We start from the raw sequence: 24,076 nt of genomic DNA, 5'->3' as shown, positions 1-24,076 counted from the left end.
ACCCCCGGGCAGCCCTTGTGAGCCATTGACCCACTGCGGGGTCCCGGGCTCTGCCCGGCAGCGCCGGGTTTCCCATCCTGCCCTCCTGCTTGGCTCTGGGGAGCTGGTGCTGGTTACTAACAGCGTTTGCTGCCAGGTCCTGCGCTCGTCTGTCTGTGAAGGGGCTTTATTGCAAATTTCCTGGGTTTAAATTCTGGTTGATATCAATCTTCCCCACCAGAAAGCCCCGAAGGTGAGACAGGTACGATGAACCCTGCGCTGCTGAGAGAGACTTTTGGAAGACGAGCCCCTCTGAACCCTTCGGTAGGTGGGGACCAAAGGCTGCCGGGGAGGACACACGCAGGCAGGGATGCTCCCTGGCACCGCTGCCTCCGCACGAGGGGTGCGGGGAGGGGAGAGGCCGAGGAGGGAGCGCTGCAGCCGAGCCCCAGTGCCGAAGCCCTCTCCGGGGGGGGAGACCTGCCCCGGTGCCGCCTGTGTGTGGCCTTTATGGCCCGTGACCAATGGCCCCTCTTAGCCTTTGCCGGCATCGGCAGCCGCGGGCTTTCATCCCGGGCAGGAATGCCAATTAAACTTTGACTTTCTTGGTGTCGCTTACCCAAGAGCTCAACTCTAACCCTTTGCCTTTCGTATCGAAAACCGAGCCCTGCCACGCCTGTTAACATCTGCACAGATGTTTGGGGAGGGAGAGGAGAGGGGGAATCCGGCCCTGAAGCAACCTCGCTGGTGCCGCTCCACCCTTTGCAGTCCCCAGCGGCATTTGCTTCGCTGGAGAGCTGCAGGCAGGGTGCAGGCAAACACCCGATCCACCGAGATCCAGGCAGGAGCTGCAGCAGAGGTGTGGGTGTGCTGCCGGCTGCCACGCACTGTCTCATCAACTTTGGGGTGAAAGTGGGCTCTGCCCAGCACTTGTGTTATTTTAATATGACCTTGATGCACGGGGTGGGAGCAGAGTCCCCCCCCTTAGCAGCGCTGCAGGATTTGCTGGGTGAGGTGGTGGTTATTGGGGTACATTGCTGCATTTCCATTGGGGAGGAGAAATTTCCAGGGATGTTCATGTCCCTGTGGAGTTCAGGCCATGCCTTGTGCATCTCCTGGCTGATGGGTGCCAGGTGGCAGCGGGTCCCTGCGGCAGAGGGTCTGCCAGGGGGAGTCTCCTGGAATTCTTACATTCTTGCACCTCTCCTGCCTTTATCTCTTGAAATCTTAATGGAGCAGATGTTGTGTGCACGACCATAAGGCAGAAACTCTCTGGCTAGATTTGTAGCCTGAGTTTAATTAGCCACCTGAGCCCCATTCTTCCTTTTGGCAGCAGACTTGCACTTTAATTAATCATCTCATTTTATTTACAGTGAGAACACGCACTCTGCCTTTGCCCTGCCTGCATCACAAGCCCCGTCTGCTTTTATGGCCAGTGTGATGTGAGTGCACGGCACCGCTCCAGCTCCCGGCAGGAGGGGAGCCAGTGGGGCTGTCGGGGCTCGGGGAGGGGGGGTGCCTTGTGGCTCAGCAGCCTGGCTCGACCCAGGCATTGCTGCCGTGGGACCCCCAACCCGTTGCTCTCCTGCCCGATTTGCCACGTCGGGGCAGGAGCTCAGGGCTGTCGCTTTCTCTCCTTGAGTTTACTGCCCCATGCAGAAAAAGGATGGGGCATCGTGGCTAGAGAAGCCACAAGCAGGATTAAAGACTGCTGGCACATGGACTGCTCTCTTACCCCCATTTGGCAAGGACAGATGTCTCCGTGACACCTTTCTAGCTCCCTTCCGAGCATTAGGCACTCTCTGAAGTAGGAAATATTTGCCCAGAGCCTGATAAAGTTCACTTGCCCCTGCTCTTCTCATCTCCAGGATCAGCGTGCTGCCTGGACCCTGCTGATGCCTCTCCGGACAGCCAGACATGCTGATGCATCTCCCACCAGGTCAGGCTCCTGCACGTGTCCCTGCTGCGGCTCTGCAGGGATACATCAACGTGGTGGTGAGGGCAGGTATGTGCTTGCTCTGCCCGGGGCAAAGTAGTGTAGTACTGAGCTGTGGCCTCACAGGGAAGGAGGTAGAGGACTGCATTTGCCAGCAAAATATCCTGAATACACATCCAAACAGGTCCAGGATCCATGGCTGGTTCCTGCATGTAGCACCAGCCGTTTCTGTGTAGAATAAAAAATAGTAAAATCCTGTAGTAAATTGTTCTCTCATTGCAGAGATTTAATAGTGGGGATGTGGGTGGGTTCGGATGTGTCAGAGCAGCGATTGCGTGGGAAAAGAGAGTCTTGTGTCCTTTTCTTCTTAGGAAAGAGGAACCCAAATTCAGCTGGCTGAGCCCAGAGCCAGTGCTCCTTGCTCACTGCTGTGACTTTCTGTCCAACCTGCTGCCCTCGACTATCTGCCCTGGCACTTATGGCACAGGCAGGTGTGCTGGGGGGGATACACAGGCAGGGGAGAGGGGGGTGTGCTTGGAGGGTGCTGGCTCCTGCTGCCTCCTCGTTCTCCCTGGCACTGCCACGAGCACGGGCTCACCTCTCCCCTGTGGTTTCTATACCAGGACATTTGCTGCAGTTGGGTCCCAGTTCCCTGCGGCCATGCTGCCTGTGCCGAGGAGGGCTTTCCCTGCCCAAGAAACCCCCGTGTAAGGAGGTGAAGAGTAAGTGCAGGGAGGGGAATGGTGATGTCCAGTGCAAGCATAGTGTGTCTGGGCTGATGGCAAGGAGCAGGAGGTTTTGGTCATGCTCCAGGTCCCCATCAGAGGACCTCAGGGTGCATCCCCGTGCCAGGAGCTGCAGCAGAGAGGAGGAGGAGTGCAAAAAATCAGGGACCTGTCTGTAGGAGAAGCAGAGTTGCTCCTGCCTGCCCCTTCCTTCTGCTTTTGGTTTCCTGCTGGAAATAGACTTTGTAGAAGTGATTTGCAGCAGTCAGGGAGAGAAGGGAGGGACCTTGCGAGAGGTGGAAGGATCAGATATGGGTCTCCCTCCCAGAAAGGGACTGGAAAGAATGGTGTTTGAAAGGCTTTGCACAGGCTCCTGTAGACACAGGCTTGAAAGACCTTTGCAGGGGAGAGGGGAGGAATTGTATGGAATGATATTGGGACTGAACAAAAAAAAGGAAAGGATTGCATAAAGATGATTATAAAAACATAACCTGTTCCATATGTGACTGGCCGAAAAAGTGCACAGTGACCGGGGCAGGAGGTGGGTCTGGCACAGGCAGCCAAGCTATCACTAACTGCTAAGGAAAGGCAGGCAGCTGCCTGTGAGAGCAGGGCACACGCTGCTCCCCACCATGCCGAGCCCCTGGCATCAGGGAGCAAAGCAAACGTGGCATGAAGGGCCTGTGCCAAGGGGACCTGGCTGCCCCTGTGCCTGGCCCCAGCATCTTCCAGCTGCAGAACTTTCCATGCAAAGAAGGGTTTTCAGGAGAAAAGTGGGAAGGAGAGGAGGAAGAGAAGCAGGAGGAAGGCTGGCTGCTGCATGGGCGAGGGACCGGCGACCACAGCTTGCTTGGTGCCATTGACTCCCAGTCCCCGTCTCTCTGTGGCAGCAGAAATACTGGGGGGAGTGAAAGAGCAGCAAGCGATGCCCAGCCCGAGGGGGGCTGCGTGAGCCCCAGCATCACCTGCTGCTCCCTGCTAATGAGCCCTTGGCATCCAAGTGGCAATTATTTCAGCCATAAAAGTCTAAAATCAGTTCTTTTATTGACCTGGCCTGTAACTGGATCCAGCATGCAAACAGTAAAGGGCCTGTTCCTGCAGCCCCTGTATCCCTCAAGCCTTTCCAGGCTGCCCTCGCTCTCCCTGTGAGCTGCTTGGGGTCTTGCAGCAAGGCAACCCCCCTGGTTGCTGCCTGCAGCAGGGGCAGCACCTAGTAGTGTTTCCTGGCCCCTGCAACTGCCTTGTCTGCAGTGGGGCAGGGATGCCTCAATCCTCGGAGCAGTGCTGGCTGGGTCTAAGCACAGGGAAGCGGCGCTGGCTGGCTTTGCGGGTGGCTTTCTGGGTCAGAACCTGCGCCAGGCCTTTCAAAAATAGATCCTCTATTTTAATCTGTTCGTTATTTCTTCGTGGTTTGCACAAAGCACTTGTTAGTTCTGTGTACCATGTCCATTTATCTTCCCCTTCCAAACCCTTCTACTGCCAGACCGACAGCCTGCAGTGGCAGGACAGTCCATCTCTGCTGCAGATGCTGCCGCAGGAGCTCCCGAGAGCTGGGTGGGGACTGTGGGTTGGACCCTGCACTGGTCCAGAGTCTGCCAAGGCACATGGCTGGGTGCCATTTAGAGGCTACCGTGCCCCATTTGGGCATTTTGGGGAGATTCCTGCCTCCTTTTCCTCCTCCTCCATTTAGCAGCTGAGTCTGGAGTACCATCTGTAGGCTTCAGAGTGCACATTCTCTTGGCTGAGCAGGGGTGTTGCAGCTCTTGGGGTGAAAGTAATACTGCATGACAAATTGTCTGGCAGAAGAGCAGCTGACTCCTGGATAAATGCAGCAAGGCCTGATGTCGGACCAACCTCTCCAAATACTTTTCCCTGTGCCCCAAAGCAAAGGTGCACGTGTGTGCAGAGGTGCACAAAGCCCCTCTGCCCCCAAACAGGGACCGGTGCAGCCTGAGAACACGCTGGCTGGTGACTTGCCCCACTGCTGAGAGCACCTTGCCAGCTGCCCAACAATGGCAGTTTTTATTTCCTATCAGATCTGGTGGGTTTTTCTTCCCCATTTCAGTCTGTTGTGTGGTTGTGGTTGGTTTTTTTTTTTTTTTTTTTCCTCTCCCCTCCAATAAGCCTTAATAGCTGAAAGCCCAGGGCAGAGAACAAGGGGCTCTTGTCTCCCCTTCTCCGCAGTCTCCTGGCTCCCCACAAGGTGAGCAGCCAGCCCCTGCCTGACCTCAGGCTTCTCGGGATGGTACCCAGAGATGCTTTGGGAGATGGATGAAGGGGGAGTCGGATGAGGAGAAAGATCTCCCTGCTGCCAGGAGAGCAGCCTGGGATGCTTATCCCCTCCTGCAGAGATGCACGTGGCTGCCCGCTGCGGCTGCCCGCTGCTCCAGAGGAGGCAGGAGTGGAGGTGCTTGCTAGGAATCCCCCTTCCCCCAGCAACCTGCTGCCAGCATGGGTTTACAGCTCTTCTCAAGGTTTTATTAGTGCCTGGTACAGACCCAGGCCTGCTGCCTTTGCCAAATTGTCAGGTTGCTCATAAACCAGAATGATTTAGAAATAACTAATGCTGAAACTATTCCATATCATGAAGAAACAAGTGCTCCTTCCCTGCCAGAAATGCTCCATGGTGACTGCGCTCCCAAGACCTGGTGAGCTATAGAAAGCACGGGACAGTTAATTAAATGGAAAGGCATCCCATTCCCGGGCACCGGAGGGAACGACATGGAAGAGCCCACCGCAGTGCAGGGCTTTGCTGGCTTGGCAGAGTGTTTAAATACAAACACCAAGAAGGCGTGTGGCCGTGCTGGGCTCCTGGAGATGCCTGGCCACAGCCGGGAAAGGGCTGGGTCCCTCCGGTGCTGCCCCATCCCGCATCCCTCCTGCTCCGGCATGGAGCTGGGGGTGTCTCCGGCCCGAGCTAGCTCCCCACCATGGGGCTCAGCCCCATCCCTCTTCCCGATGAGGTGCCGGTGCCACGTGCTGCCCTTCCTGGGAGGGGCTCAGCACCCAGCAGGATCCGGCTTGCGGTGGGGGATGCTGGTGCTCTTCTCATCTGTTGGAGCGGGAGGAGGCTGCTGGGCCGAGGTATCGGGTTCTCCTCTCTGCGGTGCAGTATCTCCTTGAAGCGTGACAGCTGCGATTGCTTCCAGATGTGCGCCTCCTCGCCTCCAGCCGGCTGGGGGGGATGTGGTAAACTCCACGATGGAAACCAAAACCCGGACCAGATGTACCGCGTCAGCCTCGGTAACGCGCACATCTGGCCCCAATGCGCGGGCACCGTCAGAGCTGACGGCTGGTATTGCTTCTGCGTTGACGGTGTCGGTGTCCAGCGCGGCTGAGCCGACCTTGCGGCGCTTCCCGCGGGACCCTCCATCCCGTGGGTACCGGCTCGCTCAGCCCCTGGGGCTGACGGGGAACGTTCCGGGGGGCTGTGCAGCCTGTGAGCCGGTGCCCCGGGTTTGCCAATGGCTCTTTAACGCCACGGAGAGCAGGACCTTGAGCTGCTCGGTGGGCCAGGGTACGGCCGGTCAGTACCACGCCATCCTCCCCTGCCCAGCCCCGCTGCTGCACCAGGGACGTGGGGAAGGACTTGTGATGTCACCGGTGATGTCAGGAGGGACTGGGATTGGTGACATCATGGGATAAATCGGGAAGGAGGAGGGACCGCTGCCTGTACACGAGGCTCTTGGCAGGCAGCAGCGATTAGGGAAGAGCAGCGGGGAGCCTGAGGACAAGCTCAGCGCTCGTCCGAGGGAAGATGCTCGGAGGCGGGAGGTGCCAGGCACCCCGGGGCTGCAGCTCTGCCTTGGCACCACGCTGCCCGCCTGGGCTTTGCCTCCCCCCGAGGAGCTGCGGGAATATCCATTAGAGATGGAGCCCAGCTGCGATCCTGTGGGTCCTCTCCTGCAGCTCCCTCGTTCTCCTGTGCCTGCAGCCCGCACAAGCCCACCCTCTCCCACCGGCACTGTGACAGCTCGGGTCCCCGTTTTTACCTTGGACCCTGCTTCTTACCTCGCACCCAGCACTAATAACAATTATGCCCATGTACCTCCTTCACAGAGGACTTGAGAGAAGCAATTAATCTCAGTAACAGGCTTTGAAGAGAAGAAGTGCTGTCTAAGCACTGTGCTCTTATCCTTTTGATGGGGTTAGCTGTGTTGGAATACGAGTGAAGACATTTGGAGTAAATTAATAAAGAGTTTAATGACATCCAAAAGTTAGGGAGATGAAGCATTTGAAAGGAGTTTATAGCTTTATGGGGAGGGAATTGCAATGCAAAGGGCATGTTTTCTTCATCAAGTCCGCTCTTCAGGCTCCAGCGTGACTGAGTCTTTGTACCTTTTACCAGGGTGCATCCGCTCACCCCGGGTCAGCCCACGCTCCCGTGTCCTCCCCGGCAGGAGCCCAGTGACCGGTGCTCCCTGGCAGCGCTGCCCGTGGAGCCCATAGCCGGGTAGGATGGAGCAGAAGTGCTCGGGGAGCCAGGATTTCACCCTCTGCACCACCCTGGGTGCTTTCTCGCTGATGATGGTCCCCAATTATAAGACCTTGTGTCCCCAGTTGCTTGGGAAGCTCTGTGCAAACAACCCAGCCCACAGAATGGGAAATATTTGGGGGAGATGGCTGCCACATCTGACAGCTCCTGCCCGGACAGCCGTGGCTGTGCCAGGAGAAGCAGCGCTTTCCTTCATGGATGCAGGGATGCAGGACACCACGCAGAGTGAGGCACATGACCCCTTGCCCCTGCGCTCGTCTTTTGACGCTCCAAAATGGGAGGATTTGTGCAAACGCACCAGGTGTACCCGGCCGGTGCTGGCACTGCCGATGCCGGCTTTCCCAGAGCTGTGGTGGGAAGGTCAAGGCGGCTGCAGGGCAGTTATTTAAATCTCAGCATCCCTATAGGTGATGGAGAAGAATCATTAAAATGCAGCAGGTGCCTTGGACTGTTTTGCCCTGAAATCTAAATGGTCTTAAAGCACTCCAGAGATAATGCATTTTCCTAGCGGTGTATTTATGAGAGAGTCAAGATACGAGCACTTGGCTCAGCTCCCAGAGTGAGTGTCCGATGCTGCACACCCCATAGATGGTGTTTTTCATGTTGTTTTTATATTTGCAGCCTGATTAATACCCTCGGGGTGGCTGGAGTGTGGGGACCACTTTATGTTTTGCCAGCAGGCTTTAAAGCCAACGTAATTTACACAGCGGCTGGCGGAGCAGAGAGGCACAGGCATGCAACGAAGTGTTTTTCATCCGCTTCCTCAGCACCATCCTGATGAGTTAGCCCTGCCCGTCAGCTGGGATCGGCTGGCCAGGGCATTTGCTGGGACATGACGCTATCCCTGTACCAAATTCCACAGCACAGGTGATTTCACAGCCCTTCCAAGAAATGCCTTTTACTCATAATCCCCGAGGTGCTCAAGCAGGGTCTGGGGCTGAGCAGGCAGACGGTCCTTCCCTGCGGATCTGCTCAGAGAAGCGATGGAGGGAGAGGGGAGCAGAGGCGGTGGGGGGTGAGGGGCACCCAAGGTGCCCCCCCTCCCCTCAATACCTACAGCTCTGCACAAGCACCCAGTGAAAGTCTAACACCCAGGCAAGGAGGGGGGAGAAGAGCCCCCGGGGCACGCGCCCCAGTTCTGGGCGGCTGGGGCTGCTCCAGATGTCAGCCCAAGCACACGAACATTGGCAGTTCTTCTCTAGACCTTGGCACAGAGCAAAATCAACCTCGTAGTTAGGAACACATGTTTAGGGAGTGACCAGATTAGCTTTTTCAATGGTCCTAATTACTCTGAGTTAATTAGCAATCAGTTACCTCTAGGCTATAAAAGCCCTCATTGAATGCAAAAATGCAGCTAGAAGGTTTTGGGAGTTGGGGATGGTGCTTTATGGATATTTTCTTCTCCTCCTCCTCTTTGTCTTTCTCTCTGCTTGGTTGGGGAAATAGGAAGGCAAGAAGGGACTATAAGGACTTAATGTGATCCCAGCTGTGATCAGAGAAGTGAGTGGCAAAGGGAAATGTTGCTATGGTGTATTTAGGGATGCTGGCTGCAGGCAAGACAGAATATTGCTTCCTGGAGAGCACAGCTAGCTCCCAGTGGTGGAGTTAGAAGGAAGCAGCCCCAGGAGGAGAAATAGAGATGTGAGTGATCTGTGATGGCTCTGGTAGCTGTGGAGGAAAGGTTGTCTGCTCCCAGCTCGGCCTTTCATGTAAGACACTCAGGAGCAGAAGGAGCTGTGTGTCCTGGAGTGAGATGTGACTGTGGTGAAATGGAGGAACTGGGGGACTGCGAGTTAGTGCTGCTGGTGTTCTGAAGCGTGGCTGTGTCTGAGGCACATGCACCTTTGGGTGTAATGGGTGCGTTAGGTATGGGCATCTCTGTAAGACACACAAATGTGTGTGTATGTGTAATCTTCTGAGGTGTTGACAGAAGCAGCGCATGGCTTTCTTTGTGTCTTGTGCCAGCAAAGGACGATCTGCAGGTTGTTTAAGACGATTTCCTAGCAGGTAGAGAAGAAAAATGAATGTGCTCATGCTGTACAGAGCGCTGGGTGGTAGGAACCCCTCTGGAGCTGGGCTGACAGGGGCAGGGCGCTCCCCTCACAAGTCAAGGAGCTACAGCAAGATGTTTCCTTGGTTTTGTGTAGTTGTTGGCACTCTGACACGGTGATTAACGCTGCTGGACCACGGCTGTCGGTGGCACATAAGCGTGGAGAGCACATCATTTTTTCCAGTGGCTCTGCCTAAATACCTTCAGCCAAAGGAACTGGGATGCTTTCCAAAGCAACCAAGCTTTCTGCAGGCAGAGCACCACGCCATGCCTGGAGGCTCTGTGACGCCTGCTGCACGCTCTCCAGCCCTGCCCAGCTGCAGGGGAGCGTGGTGGGACCAGCCTGAGGATGTGGCTGGAGGAGACCCAAATGAAACAGCCTGTAGCCATGAAGGCACCCTGAAAGGAGCAGCCCTGAGTACCCCGTGTGCTGCCTCTGATGTTGGCTCTGCCCAGGTAAGAGAGGAGTGGGCATGGGCCACGGGGCATCTCAAATGCCATCCGGGCACCAGCGAGTCCCTGTGGTCCAGCTGCTTCCTTTGGTGTTGCATTTGTTTTCCTTGCTGCGATGACTCTGGCCAGACACGGGTGGCAGAGGGAGCGAGTGGGAGCTGAAAACGAGCCTGGGAGGAGACGGGGGAGCTGGGGTGGCAGAGCGGAAAGTCTCTCCCGCGGTGGGGGACCGCTCAACGCGTGGACCGTGCCTTCCTCCCTGGGATGGGCAGGTTCCTGGAAGCGGGGTCTGCTGCGGGGTGACCCTCGGCCCAGGCGTGTGCGGGCCCCTGGGGCCAGCCAACGTGCGAGGAGCAAACCTGAGTCGCACAGTGCAATCGAAGGAAATGTTGGCTTGGAAAGCCAAAAAGCACTTGGTGTCCTGCTGCTATGTCCTGGGTCCGGTACCACGGCTCTCCCCGAGCCGGCAGGTTCATGGGAGGCATTGCAACCACCACTGCCCTGGGCTGCCAGCACCGCTCTCTGTGGAGCTGTCGGTGCAACGCAGAGGGGGACGAGGCCACTTTCAGGGGAGCCCTGAGCTACATGAGGGAAAGATGCTCCTCCAAGACCTTGCAGGTTTCAGCTAAAGCGTGTTGGCATAGCAAAAACCTGTTAGCTGGATCTTTAAAAAACAAGTGAGAATACATAAAAGGCACATGCACATTTATATAAACATACAGTTATGTACTTGCATATATATATACACGCACATACGTATCTGTTAAAGAGAGAGTCCTATCATCGTTTTTGCAGCGAAGACATCTGTCTTCGCTTGGGCTGGATCGCTACCATGTTCCACATTACTCCTGCCCTGATTTTCACAGCACGTCCTCTCCCACCTCCCAGCCCGGCCCTGGCTCTCGCGCTGCTCTGAGTGGCTTCCTCGGGCTTTGTGAGCACTCAGACCTGGCAATCCGCCTCCGAACCCCGAGCGTGGCTTCCCAGCACCATGACGTGCAGGGGGCACGCTGCATCCCTGCCCCGGCAGCTCCTTTGTCTTCACGTGGTGGCGTGGGCTAAAACTCAGGTCCTGGTCTTCTAACTTCATGGCTTCAGCAGTGAGCTTAATGGGGACGTTGGCGGTTTGTCCTCATCCCCCATGCGTTGACTGTGTTGACTTGTGTTGAACGTGGCATCGCCTCAGCTCTGCTGTACTGCTGGCGGGGACCCTGCGCTGCCACCCAGGTGCCTTTTCCCTGGTCCGCTGGGTTTTGTTGGCTTAATCCGAAGGGAGATCTGCTGCGAGATACGGGCAGGGCTGGGTCAGACTCTGCTGGAGTTCCCTTGGGCTTCAATGCACTTTGGGGCAGCGGTTGGAGAACGGACAAAACTTTGCAGCCAAAACGCACTGTCCTGCCCTTTCCGTGGGGCTGACGCGTTGTGTTACAGATCTGCAGTTATTCCTTAATTCCAAGCTGTAACTATGCAATCAAGCTCTCCAGTGCAATAATTCCAAAACCTTTCTTGATTCCTGTATTAAATAAAGTACATTTACAGAGTATATGAATTCCAGATTCAGCCTGGGACTCCAGGGACGCATATTCCTCTCCTGGAACTTGTATATCCGGCCTGAGGATGAAACCCCCCTGAAGCCCCAAGCATAACAAGCATTTCTTGTATTTTTTCTGTCTCCATCACATCGGGCATGTAGTATATGCTCGGACTGATAAACAGCATCTGGTTAGAGTCAGGTAAGGACCTCTCCGGGGAGTAGGTTTGTGGTCAGCTGCCAACCTTTCTCTCCCTCCTTAATGTGCTTTTGCAGATGGATGAAAACTGCAGCCAGTCAAGGTTATGGTTTCGGATAGCGCTGGGGAAGGGGGGGAGAAGGTCGGGCTCAGTCTCTGTCCTATCGCACGGCTCTGCTGCCAGGGCTGTTGCTTAATGCAAGGCACATGCACCACTGAGCCCTCTCAGCCCCTCGCAGGGGGGGTTAAGGGAACTCCGCCGGCCAAGCAGCTCTGCGGCGCAGGGGCCCGGCGAGGACGTGAAGACACCCCAAAGCCCGTCTCCCCTTCTGCGGCTCGCGGCTTCGGTCCAGGAGGAAGGTGCCCGTCTGTCCGTCCGCCCAGGACGTGGTGGGGAAGGGCCGTGCCCGAGGAGCAGAAAGGCGCTGAGCAGCCGTGGCGCTCGCTGTCCCTGCCGGTGCCGGCTCCCCTCGCCAGCGCTTTCGAGGAACGGAGGAGCGGTGTGCTGGTCCACTCGGTTTTTGTTGGAAACCTGGAAGTCCCGCTGGCCCGCACGCGCCTCGTGGGATGCTTCGGAGCTTGCTGCCAGGTTCTGGAGAACTGTCCGTATTTGTGTTTCTTACAAGCCCTTTCTTCTGCAGGAGGAGGAGGAAATTCTTGTATAAAAATGGAAACGCACCCCTTCTGCCAAGCTATTAATTCTGCTTCCTATGGAAACCGAGAGGTCCCTGCCTTTACTCTGTGTTTCTGCACTGAACTTGCAAGCTTATTTTTATGCCCAGATTTGGCAAAGCATTTAAGCCTGAACATAGCGTTACGCGTGAGCTGAAGTCCATCCCTGCGTGAGGGTGTATCTGAAACACCTTATAGCACACACAGACACGTGCTTCAGCAAACACCCCCCGCACTGGGTTTGTTCCTTACTACAGAGACTTTCTTTTTTTGTCCTTGCCAAGTTATCATTTGCTTTAATTAATTTCGCACGGCGAGCCTGGGAGCTGATTGGTGGTTTCAAGCCTCTAGAATAGCCAGAGAAACCAATTTAATTAGCTCAAGTGAGCCAAAGTTACTTAAGCGATTTGTAATAAGTTCCAGGCTCTCCCACACCAAAGGGGTTTCAGCCGAGGACAGAAACTTCCTGAGCCTGTTCTGCAGGGCGGCAGGGACAGGGCTCTTCATGCTGCAGCCGATGAACACTTGTGCAGGGACACGGAGCAGCCCTGGCTGGGGAATTCAGCGGGTGCTGTCACGGGTTTTGCATCCCAGATGACAGGGCTGTGTTTTTGGGTGCAGCGAGTGTCGCTCCCCGCTCTGTGGCCCACGAGAACGCTGTGCAAACACAGCAGTTTCTCATTTCTGCATGCATTGCTTTCCTCTGCTGTCTCCTCCGCAGTGAGGGAAGGGCCGGGGAGATCGTGCCCGTGGCAAGGGGACCCCTCGTGCGTCCCAACACCCGCTAAGGGCTGTCCTCCGCAGCAGCATCGGCTTTCGGCTGCATGTGTTTATGTTCAAATCTATGCTCAAAACACTGTTTTCCCTCTTTCTCTGCTTGCTGGGAATTCCGCGTGGGTGTGTAAATCTGTACGTGGGTCTTGCTGTTGCAGGCTGGCTGACAGCGCGGGTGTCCTGGCTCCGCTGGCATCGGGGCTGCGGGATGCTCCTGTACCCCGATCCTCTTCCCCGCCTTGGAGGTAGGAGCTGCCGCGGCGCGTCAGCAGCCGGTCCCTTGACCCTCAGCGCAACTGGTGCCGCCTCAGTTCAGCCCAGCTAATTCGGCGAGGACTCGCCAGGTGGGCTGGAGCACCATCCCACATGTGCTGCGTTCGCGCCGCGACGTGGCTGCGATATCCGGCGCAGGCAAAACCGCCACGAGACCAGATGCTGTTCCTGAGGCTTCGCTTCATCTCCCCATCCTGCTCCTGGGGGAGCCGGCTGTGGGCTGCTTTTCACATGACAGCCGAGGGGATGAGCCGAATCCCATCCCCAGAGCTCTGTGCTGGGGGCTGCAGAGCTTCGAAACACCTTCTGCCAGGGAAATAGCCCAGCCGGCTGCAGGGAAAAGCCGGGACACGTTTCCCCAGCCTTGGCAGCGGGGCTGAGACCACCGCAGCAGCAGCGCCGAAGGCAGCAGCATGGGGTAGGTGCCCGGCGAGGACTGGCGGACCTCGGAGCAGCCGTGGGGAGAGCTCCCATCTGTGGGATCAGGATACTGGCATGAAGAGGATCCCAGCTGCTGGCGATGGGCGCCCAGCTCCTGCGCTCGGCTCCCTGTCCGGGGAGGACAGAGAGCACGGCAGCCTCTTTTCCCTGGCCCGCAGTCCCCATGATTCACTCTCTGGTGGAGCATCTCCAGCTGTTTGGAGATGATGGGGGGAAAAAAAACCAGCCTGGCTCTGCCGTTGTGACAAAGCAGTCCTGACCCTGGGGGGCAAAACCCCCTTGGGAAATGGTGGGGCTTCCTCACCAGGCTGCTTTCTGGAGCTCCCCCCATGCACGCTGACTGCCTTTTCTTTGGGAAGAGGAGAAATTCAGGCCAAGGCACACTTCTGGCCATGCCCAGCTTTATCTCCAACCCTCTGCAGAGGGCTCCTGTGGGTAACTGCAGTCCTGCGGCTGCACCATGTCTTCACCCCTTCCTAAACGCCGGGTTTAGGGACATATTTGGCCTCTCTGCAGAAACCGCCAATAACATGTCCAACTGCAACGGCATGTTTGTCTCCCTGGCGCCTCTTGGGAAGGATGGAGCAGAACCAGGCAGATGCCAGGGCTGCTCCCTGGCACGCTGCATGGCTCGGACATGCCGGTGCGACCTGCTGGGAGAGCTGCCCTGAGCTGGTGCGGAGAGGCTGGAGCTACAGCTGGGGCTGACCTTGCCTTGCAGCCCTGGTGCTTGCTGGGGCCAGCTGTGAGCTCCTGCTCTTTACTCTTCCGATTGCAGGGAACCTGACTTGCTTTTCTGCTGCTGCAGAAGTAGTGGCTGGGCTTTGCACGCCGAAGCCTGTTTGCAGCCCTTGCGCGGCGTCGCAGCCGTTGTGTGCGGGACAGCCCTGCCAGTCCCCTGCACCATCCCTGGCAAGTGCCCCGTGCCCAGCTCTGCTCAGGTTTGCTGTGTATTCACCCAAAGGCCACGCTCTTGCAAGAGGTGTCGCTTCGCAGGGAAGGCTGGAAGGGAGTGTAAATTAAACCCACGTAAAAATCAGCTTAATTATCGGGGAATAAAGATCCCATTATTCTCTCTGCCCTGAAGCAAGAAAAAGAAATTTCTCTTGTTTCCTTCCTAAATTCAAATGAGAGTTGGAGAGATTTATAGGGAAGGTGTGCCTGACACGGGAGCAAGGGCAACAGCAGCCGGCACAGGAGTCAGGAGGAGCCAGCGATGCAGAAGCCTGGTGAGGACCTTGGGTGGGCTGGGGGCACAGACCCTGGTTCCAGCACCCCGGCACCACGATGTGACTTGTCTGCATGCCTTGGGGAGAGGAAGGTGCTACCAGGACAAACTCCTTTGGCTCCAGGCATTTCTGTGATTATACCCTACCTGCACGGGCAGCTCGAGGATCTCATTGTGCTGGCGCCTGTCTAATAATTCACTTTACGTTTGCACCAGCCTGGAGCCTGTGCAGGGAGAGGTCCAGCTTTAGCTCCCGAAAACACAGCCCTGTGCAATGGGGACAGCAGTTGTCCCCACCAGCTGGGCAGGTCCGGACTCCCCTGCACCCCATCTTTGTGGTGATGCTGTTAATTAAGTGGTGCTTTTCCCACGGATGTGAAAACTCCCAGTCTAAGCAAGCCCAGCCTGCGCCCTCGATCGCTGCTGGTGCCGCCAACCCCTGGGACAGGCCTAGGGGACAGGCACACACCTGGGGTGACAATAATCATCAAATGGGCAAAACTGGTGCTTTGGGAAAAAAACAGCTGAAACCACATTTTTCTGGCAGCACAACAGTTGCGTCTTAAACAAGACATTTTAAATTTACACTGTGAGCCAAAAAAAGTTGTAATTTGACTATACAGCATGGCACATTCCTCAGAAATTGATCATAAAGTTCTGTTAAAACACAGGCACAGCCTGAGTAAAATAAATATTTTTGCTTCCAGAGAAGTGAAAGGTCTGGCCAGCGACCCAATTTATAATATTTTTAGCAGGTGATTCATCGAAGAGGGAAAAAAATACCCAGGGCAGCTGAATCCAGCAATGGCTCTTTGTCTCAGCAGGGCTATCGCATCCAGGCGTGCCAGTAGCTGGCTGCGGCAAAACTCCTTGGCCAGGGCTGCATCCCACTGCTGGGGCCCCCCACAGCCACAAGCCCTTTCCCGGGGTCTCCCTGAGCCCCCCAGGACCTGCTGCCTTCGACAAAGCTGGATAATCTGTGGCTGCAGCTCCTCCAGAGAGCCAGGCGCTTCTGGCCGCTTTGGGGACAGGGTTGCCACCCGTGGCAAGCGCCAGGGCTGCACATCGGTCCTGCCGTGGCCGGGTGCCGCTGCACGGCACAGCCAAGGCTCCCCGGGTGGGGGGAGGCAGTGCCAAAGCCCCAGCAACGGGTCCCTTCTCCTTCTCGGAGCGGGAAATGGGGCAGGCAGGGACAGAAGTCCCTTTCGAGGTGGTGTTTGCCCAGAGCAACCTCAGGAGCTGTGGGTTTGGATGGGGTTTCTTGACCAGGTTCCACTTACCACATTGCTGCGGTCTGGGGATGGAAAACAAACCCTTTGGCCTTTCCTATCTCCGGCTCCAACAACAGATATTTTTCTTTTCCTCCCCGCAGGTACTGACTCTCCCCAGCTCACTGCAGGTCTCGCAGCCTCCGGACACGTGGGCGCTCTCTGCTTGCGCATATCCTTGTTTGTGCAGTGAAGGTGAGCACAGGCATAGGAATTGGAGGAAAGTACAGGCACAAAAGAGTTTTTCCCCCGCCCTGCTGCTGTATTCTTCATTTTATGCACATGCAGGTCAGGCCATAAAGCCTACAGGAGGCTGCCATAGGTGCCAGAGGTACCAGCTCTGAAGCACACGAGCAAGGTGTGGGCATACCTACGGCCCCGTGTCCCTGGCCGGGGGGTGCCGGCCGATGCTGCGGCTGCACCCGGAGCCCACCCTGCTGTACAGGTGAGAATCGGGCGATGCAGCTGTGCAGAGGCGTGAGGTGCTGAACCACGGCCCCATGGGGCACTCAAAGGGTGTTTCTGGAGCTGGCGGGTATCGAGTCGTGGCCAATGCCTTCAGACTTCTGCAGTGCTTGTGGCCAAACGAAAAGAGTGGTCTTTAAACTAGCTGCTTGTGATGCACGAGACACCTGCTCCCAGCTATAAAAATGGATTAGCTGCATTGCATCTGGAGCCCATCCAGGCAGCAGCGCCTTCTCCAGCATCCCATTTGGCACGCAGAACCCCCCCGCCTGAAAACGCAATGAAGGGGAGCGAGGGGACAAGACACAGAGTTAAAAGGAGGGTCTGGAAGCTGTGATCCTCTCTAGGTGGAGAATCAGAGAGCTTTGAGCAGCCCCAGATGCAGCGCTGTCACCGAGGGCTGGATCCTGCCTCTCCATCCACCCCTCACCATGCCTTTCCATTGTTCTTTGTACTTGAGCCTGGTCCCAGCGTGCTCCCAGCTGGCCGGGTTTTCAGCCTGGATACAAACTCCAGAGCAGCAGATACTAACTCATTGTATTCTGAGTGTTGGAAGGACTCCATGGTCCAATGCAAATTGAGTGGTGATGTATTAAATAGGAAGAAAGCCCTCCTCCTTAATAGAGCATCCAGGATGCACGGTGCTGAAGGTGCTGCCTCTAGCCCTGCCCTGGGAACCCGCATCCAAGCCCATCCCTCCACGCTCCAGGGAGATCTGCTGGAACCTGCTCCTGCTGGTGCGATCCTGACATCCCTGAGAGCCTGGCGGGGTGAGAAGGATCCTGCCATGCCACGGGTGCTCAGCCGGCTCCGTGCCGGAGCGGACAGCTGGGTGCAGCCTCGGCGGCAGCGGTGTCCTGCTCTCGCTGCTGCTGCACAACGGAGGAGCAAATGAGCAGCCCACCTTTCTTCAGCAGTGTTCAGAAATATCCGAAAACAAGAGTTATATGCATTTCCTTCATTCACCTGGAAAGTCTCATTCCCCTGCTAGACATCTGCCATAATGCAGTCCTGCCTGGATCGGGAACCACACGTGGAGTTTTATTACGCTCCGAATACCAATTACTTCAGGTACTCATGCAGCAATCTCTGCCCCAAATGATGCAATGAGGGAATTGGAGCTAAGCTGAGACTATGTTTGGGTGATTGCTATAAATCTGTTTTTATTATAAGATTTCTGGTCAGTGTGCCACTTGGTCCTCCCCGCTCTGGTTTTGACTGACACGCTCTGTGATCTTTCCAGCTCATGCAAGGCCAGATGCTTGGGACCAGCGCTTGGAAAACAACTGGCAGTGTCAGGGCTGCAGCTGAAGGCTCAGGTTTCTGACTGATTTTCAATGCTTGGGGAAGCTTCCAGAGTTGCAACATCGTTCTGCAACACACCAAATCAAAGGTGGGACGCTGAAATATGCTGGGATTGGAGCAAGCTGCTGAACAGCTGAGGAAGGCACAGACCTGGGGAAAGAAAAGAAGATGGAGAGCTGCAGAAAACCAGATTGCTCTGAATGCAGACCCGGGAGGGACCCCTGCAGCTTGCTGGGCAGTGTGGGCCACCCCTGCCCCATGGCAGTGGGTTTTTCTCCAGGACTCTCGCCTGGAGCTGAACGCAAGCAGCGTCCCTGAAAAGGGCAGATAAACAAAGAGTGGACGGGAAATTAATGTGGCACAAGGCTGAGCTCACTGACCGAGATGTGGCCAGGGTGATGCAACGAGGGTCAATTAAGCTGCCACCACGCAGCCTCACAGGGCGAATTAAGTGCCAATTTTCTGCACTGCTGAAGAGGTAAAGAATGAAAATGATAACTAACAGGAAGTTTCAGCTGAAAAGAAAGAGCAAGTTGGGAGATGGGAGTTTGAGGCTGGACTCGGGCCAACGATGAGACAACCGGGCGAGCGGCACTGCCCTCTGCCGAAGCGAGCTCCGGGGAGCTCCGGCAGCTGGGACCGTTTTCCTGCCCCAAACCCTGGGGAGACAGTGGGGTCCATGGGTCTGGCATGGCCGGGAGGGCACCGGGGGCTGGCAGCTCACAGAGCCAAGCCTGGCCGAGCACGGGTTCTGGTACGGGTCGGACACTACAGCTATCCAAGCAAGATGAAGGAGTGGGACCTCTACTCCTTGGCCGAGGTACCCACACTCTGCCCTTCTGGCTGGAGGGAGCGATGGGTGGCCGGGAAGGGTGCTCAGGCATCCCAGGGTGCACAGACGGGGAGCTCCCCAGAGAAGGCAGAAGTGATGGGAGCTTGTGGGCTGTCACCCCCCACCCTGCTCGCCCCAGACACGTCCCTCTCCATGCGAGGCACAGCGGTGTCCCTCCCAACCACTGCTTTTTGCAGGAGGTGGGAATGCAGAGAGCTGGGTTTACTCCCTCTGCACGGCTGCTGCAGGTCCCCGGGGTGTTTGGGAAGGTAATTCCGGACCCAGGGCAGGGACCAGAGTCCGGCCCGGCGCTACGGGAGCAGACTGCAGAATTTGTTTGCGGAGGGAAGTTCCCTGTCTGAGCAGAGTTTTCCCCTCCCTTTGGGAAGCAACAGCCCTGCCTGGTGCTTTCCCGAGGACGAGATGGCTGCGGCACAGTCCGTCGCTCATTCCCGCTCCTTGCGCTCCCTCTGCAGGAGCGGACCGCCGGCCTGGGGCGGGGGGGGCCGGGGCCGCATCCAGCCCCACCGGTTTGCAGCCAAAGTCAGGCTGGCACTTCTCGCAGGACCCCTTTGGGATGAGGCCAGGGCGTTGTTTAATCAAAAGGCTCGAGCTAATTTCCTTGCGTGTGTGCGGGGTTGAGTCCTGCGCGGTGTGCCCTTCGGGGACCAGGCTGCGCTTTGGGCTTGGGCAAACTGGGGGGTGCGATGCCCTCAGGGCTCTGGGAAATGGGGCGGAGGTGGGGTCTGCCCCAGAGGGGAGAGCAGGAGCTGGCTGGAGAGGAGAGGCTGCGGGATGCGGGGATGCTCGCCAGAGAAGCTGCCCTGCGCCCCGGCTGTGAAAAACCTTTGCTGGGGTGCAGCCCCAACCAAAGCCTTTGAAACCTGAAAGGAAAACATCTCCTCCGTTCCAAAACGCATCCCCTGCTATTCAGCTAAAACTCCGGGCTGTCCCAGCACTGCCCCAATTCTGGTACCCTGTGTGCTGGGCAATGCCACCTCCTGCTCAGTGTCTCTGGGGAACTCAGTGGCTCTGTCCGTCCCTGTCCTCCTGTCTTGCCCTCACGCGGGGCAGCTGAGGGAAAGCAGCATTCCAAGGTGTCAATCCGTAGGCACATCTGCTGCTCCCAGCCCTCCTTCCTCAGCCATGCGGGAGCTCAGGCACAGCTCCCCATCTCCTCTTCCCGCAGCCCCGGGGCCACAGCTCCTGCTCCCTCTGTAAGCGGAGAGGTTCCCTCCCCGCCAGAGGCCAGGCTGCCAAATTCCAGCCAAGAGCACATTTTTACGGCATGACACCAGTGGGGCCCCAGCAGGAGACGGCATGAGATCCAGGCGTTCGCCCAAGAGGCTCCGGTACCGGCACGGCAGCAACGTTGCGTGGACGGCTCGGCTCGCCCAGCACCGTCTGCCCCGCCGGTTTCCTCTCCCTGCCCGTGAAAGTGCTCGCCAAATATTACAAAACATCCTCCTTCCTTTCCCCCAGGCTGCAGGGTGCACTGAGACACCCCGCCGCTGCCTGGCCCTCCCCACGCTGTCCATCCCCTTCCTTCCTCCCTGCTCCTTTTCCAGGCAGCTGCTCACACAAGCGGCTTTCGAAGGAGCCCCGGGACAGGTAGCAGAGAGTGACGGAGCCCAGGACAAGTCTGCGGCTACAAAGGTAGGAAGGAGAAGGGAGCTGAGGGCCGGGATGCTCACCGAGCGCTTGCCTGCATCAGGCTGGAGGGAGGAGGAGAGCAGGGAGCGAGGGCTCCTCGGCCACCCCAGGGTGCAGAGCTGGTCTCCAGCTCCCACCAGCCCCCCTGCGATGGCAGACCTTGGAAGACACCTTTGAATAGCACAACGTTCTCCCCGCTTTGCCCTGCCAGAGAGCTTGATCTCGTGGTGCTTTCCCAAGACGGAGCAGGACACAGGCACCTGCCAGCCGGCCGGGGCCGCGTGGGCACTCCGGGCTCCCGGCCAGAGCTTTCGCGCCGGGCTGCGATCGTATCTGCCTCCAAGGTCCGTGTTGTGGCTCTGTTTGTGTTGCTAAGGAGGAGCTGCCAGAGCACGATGCGATGCTGTGTGCTGGCATGCAGCTCCGCTCTGCCTGCCCAGCTGGGCCAGGGGCTGTCCTCCCTCGGGACCCCCTTGGGAAGCTGAAAGGGGAGATACCGTCGGTGCTCCAACCAAGCTGCAGGTGGAGAAGGGCTCGGGCACAGCATCCTCCCTCCGAGGTGGTTTGCTGCTGCTCTGCCGACGCAGGTGGGTGCAGGTTGGGGTACCGGGGAGCCCACCGCAGAGGTGAGGTGCTCTGGGTACTCCCCCCTGGCCACCTTGCAGCCCAGCGGTGCCGGCTTCGGGCAGGTTTGGAGCCAGTGGTATTTAGATGGGAGGCTCCAAGGAGGCATTTAAACACCATCCATGTGACAGACCCGGCTCTTAGTCACAGTCCCCGGAAACAACAGTGAACCTCTGCCCCAGGCAGCGGCAAGGGCTTGGTGTGCCTCTTTCCCAGGCACATGGAAATTTCCATGGAATTAGCGTATGGGTAATTATTACCATCTGCCTCTGCAGACAGCAGTCACCCGGCCAGCCGGCTCTGGTGCTCCTCAGGGTGCCGGACGGGCAGGGGATGTGGGAACCCCACCTGAGCTGAGCTCTGCCAGCAAAGCAGCGGGAGGGCCCCAGAGTGAGTAGAACCCCACAGCTGGGGCACATCTGGCTGCTCTGCAGCTCTGCCTGATCTCTGCCTGCCTCTCTCCGCAGCGTGCCTGCTGTGCCTCTGTCCCACAGCCTCCGTGGGCATTGCCAGCCCCTGCCCTCAGGGGAACGGCTTTCTGGGCAGAGTTTCATGACTGTGTGTGACTATTAAAGGTCTTGTGACACTTTGCACAGCTGGGGAGCAAAGCTGTCTCCTGCAGCTGTGCTCGCCTCCAGACCGTCGGAGCGGGGCCATGGCACGGCTGGGGGCTGGACTGGGGCTCTTGGTCTTGAACAAGACCTGTCACTGCTCTGAGGCTGAGGTTGTGGCTTGCAGGTGGTGACACTGACCCTCGCTGTTGTTCTGAGGGGCTGCGAGAGCTTAATTAGGTTTTTGCCAATGTCTGTCGGGCTGAGGGAGCTCTAAGGAGGGTGGCGTGGGATGGCACTCTGTGCTTCTTGGCGTTTGGCAATCAGTTTTCTCTTCTGGGGTGCTACGTAATCCTTGTTTAATTTTGGTGCCTTCCCCCTCCTGATTTTCCCTTGCAGCATCTGACCGGAAAGCCTGCAGTTTCCCAGAGTTCTGTATGTGTTTATTGCTCGCAGGGAGCGGCCCCTTGCCAAGGAGCGCTGGGGCTGCAGATGGAGCCGAAATAGCCGAGCTCCAGCCAGAGCCGAGCACAGAGCAGCAGCACTGGCACGTTACCTGCTGCGCGTCCCCCAGCTTGCTCAGCATCCGACGCAGCGTCTGTCAGCCCTGCCCAGCATTTGTGATGCCCGTTTGCCGATGTGTGCGTGTTGCTGGAGCCTTGGCTCCCTCGCCCGGTGCCGGGGTAGCCTGATGAGGAGAAAGCCGCTATGTTACGTTTGGGTTCACCTCTTTAGTTCAGATCCCTGCTCCAACAGGACAGACTTCTCAGGGAATACTGAATTCCTGTCTTTTGGCAGAGGTCCTTGGCTCAGCGAGACCTCGTGAAAGCCTATTTCTGAGATGCATGACTGAAGGCTGGATGCGGCATCCCAGCTTTGCAGCGCACGCGGGTGCCAGGCAGCCCCCCAGTCTGCTTGGGGAGGCCTGAGTTGAAGTGTGTCTATAAACCGCAGCGTTTCAGCATCTGCAGGCACACCGGGATTTTTGCCTAGGCAAGGAAGGGCAGCATTTCTAACTGCCCCACTTGAAAACGTCTGCAGGAAATTCTTTTGAAACCAAAGGCACAGAAACAAAAGGGCCGAGCCCTCGGGAAGGCTGCCCGTGCCAAAGCCCGGCCCTTGGGCACGGTCTCCGCACACGGATGCCGCGCAGGGGACCACAGCTCTCCGGTGCCGCACAGCCTTGCATGGGGGTCTCTCCTGCCCCGTTCGACAGGCAGGGCTGCGCAGAGGCAGGGCAGTGGAGGAGATGGGCAGTGACGCAAGACACAGCACATCACGTATGTGGCGGTCGGTCTTTCAAACACACGCAGAACATCAGAGCAGCCAAAAGACCGCTCTGAGCTTTGCATCTTGGGCCTGGGAATGCAAAAAATCATCTCATCGCCTCCTTCACCCACCTGCCACAAGCTGAGTCAGGGCTCTGGGCTTCCGTGCTCCAGCCCGAGAGCCCCCATACGCTCCTCTCCCAGCATGGCCAGATTCCCCCAGGAGCAGTTGGCAGGGGAAAGCAGAGGGGCCGGAGCGAGACCCATGCTCCCCTGTGTTGCTGCCAGGTTGCGGATTTGGGGCCGCGGTGCATTACCCGGAGGCTGTGGGCATCGCAGGGGACGTATCGCCAGCGGTGCAGGCAGCTGCCAGCACCTCCGGGAGGGCTCGGGAGTGCCAGGCTGCACGGCAGTGCACGGGTGCTGCCTGCCTGCTGCCTGCACCACCGCCAGGGATTATGCAGCCACATGCAGCAGGCAGGGGCCCCACGCCACGTCCCACACGGTCGTCACCTGACTCGGCCATGGTGACCGACCACAGCCTCCGGCCTCTCTCCCGGCACGCCAGCGGCAGAGGTAACGTTCCCTTCTATCGGATGTCGTGGGCTTTGGGGAGGTTGGGGCCGTTGGAACGACTGCGGCGGTCGCAGGAGCCCCCATGCAAGCGGAAAAAGGGGTTCATTGTATGGGTGTGCGTGGCTGCGGGCATGCTGGGCACTTGCACAGGCAGGAGGGCGGTTGAGCTGGTCAGGACATTTTTTCATCCAAGGAAGGTTTGGTTGGTTTTGATCGGGTTTTGTGTTTGGCTTTTTGTTGGTTTTTCTTTTCTTTTAGGAAGGTGAAAGCTTTCAAGGGTGTCAACATTTTTCTTGCCAAAAAATAATGCAACGCAAGCCAGAACACCCTGACCGACAAAAGAAAGATTAATATTTGAGTTTTCAGTTTCTCTGAAGTAAAAAGCCCCAAATGGTGTCAGAAATGGATATGTTCTCTCAGGCACTTTAATTAAAATAAATCCAACCAGGACGTTTCCTTAGCAGGGTCACCTCTGTGCTTTTAAACTGCTGTGTTAAATCTTCCCCCGCGAAGGGGGCTGGCTGCTGTCTGGCACGGGGGCTTGCTGTTTGTCTGGCTTCCCCTTCAAGGGATGATTTGAGGAGAGACTGTTTTAAGGGGAGAGGTGGCATCGGTGCTTTATTGGGGCTTCTTGACTGAGGTTGAGTGCCCCAGATAAGGGGCTCAGACCCCATTTTCTCATGGAACATGCAGTATGAGAGGGTGTGCTGGTGGCTGGGGTCTGGTGGGAGCCCTGTTAGGTGAGGAAGTTCAGCCCCTGCGAGCAGTTCTGGGGTGC

The 24,076-nt window shown here is 57.3% G+C and overlaps 1 long non-coding RNA gene across 1 annotated transcript; it reads left to right on the top strand.

Moving 5' to 3' along the window:
• The first annotated feature begins 17,036 nt into the window (after positions 1-17,036).
• Positions 17,037-23,767, top strand: LOC128149867 (uncharacterized). Its single transcript, XR_008237883.1, has 2 exons — positions 17,037-20,282; positions 21,911-23,767. It is a non-coding gene; the product is annotated as an uncharacterized LOC128149867 (long non-coding RNA).
• The last annotated feature ends 309 nt before the right edge of the window (positions 23,768-24,076 follow it).

This window comes from Harpia harpyja, chromosome 13 (assembly GCF_026419915.1).
Source record: "Harpia harpyja isolate bHarHar1 chromosome 13, bHarHar1 primary haplotype, whole genome shotgun sequence".
Lineage (NCBI taxonomy): Eukaryota > Metazoa > Chordata > Aves > Accipitriformes > Accipitridae > Harpia > Harpia harpyja.
The sequence above is the reverse complement of the archived record's forward strand: the minus strand, read 5'-3'. Positions and strand labels throughout refer to the sequence as shown.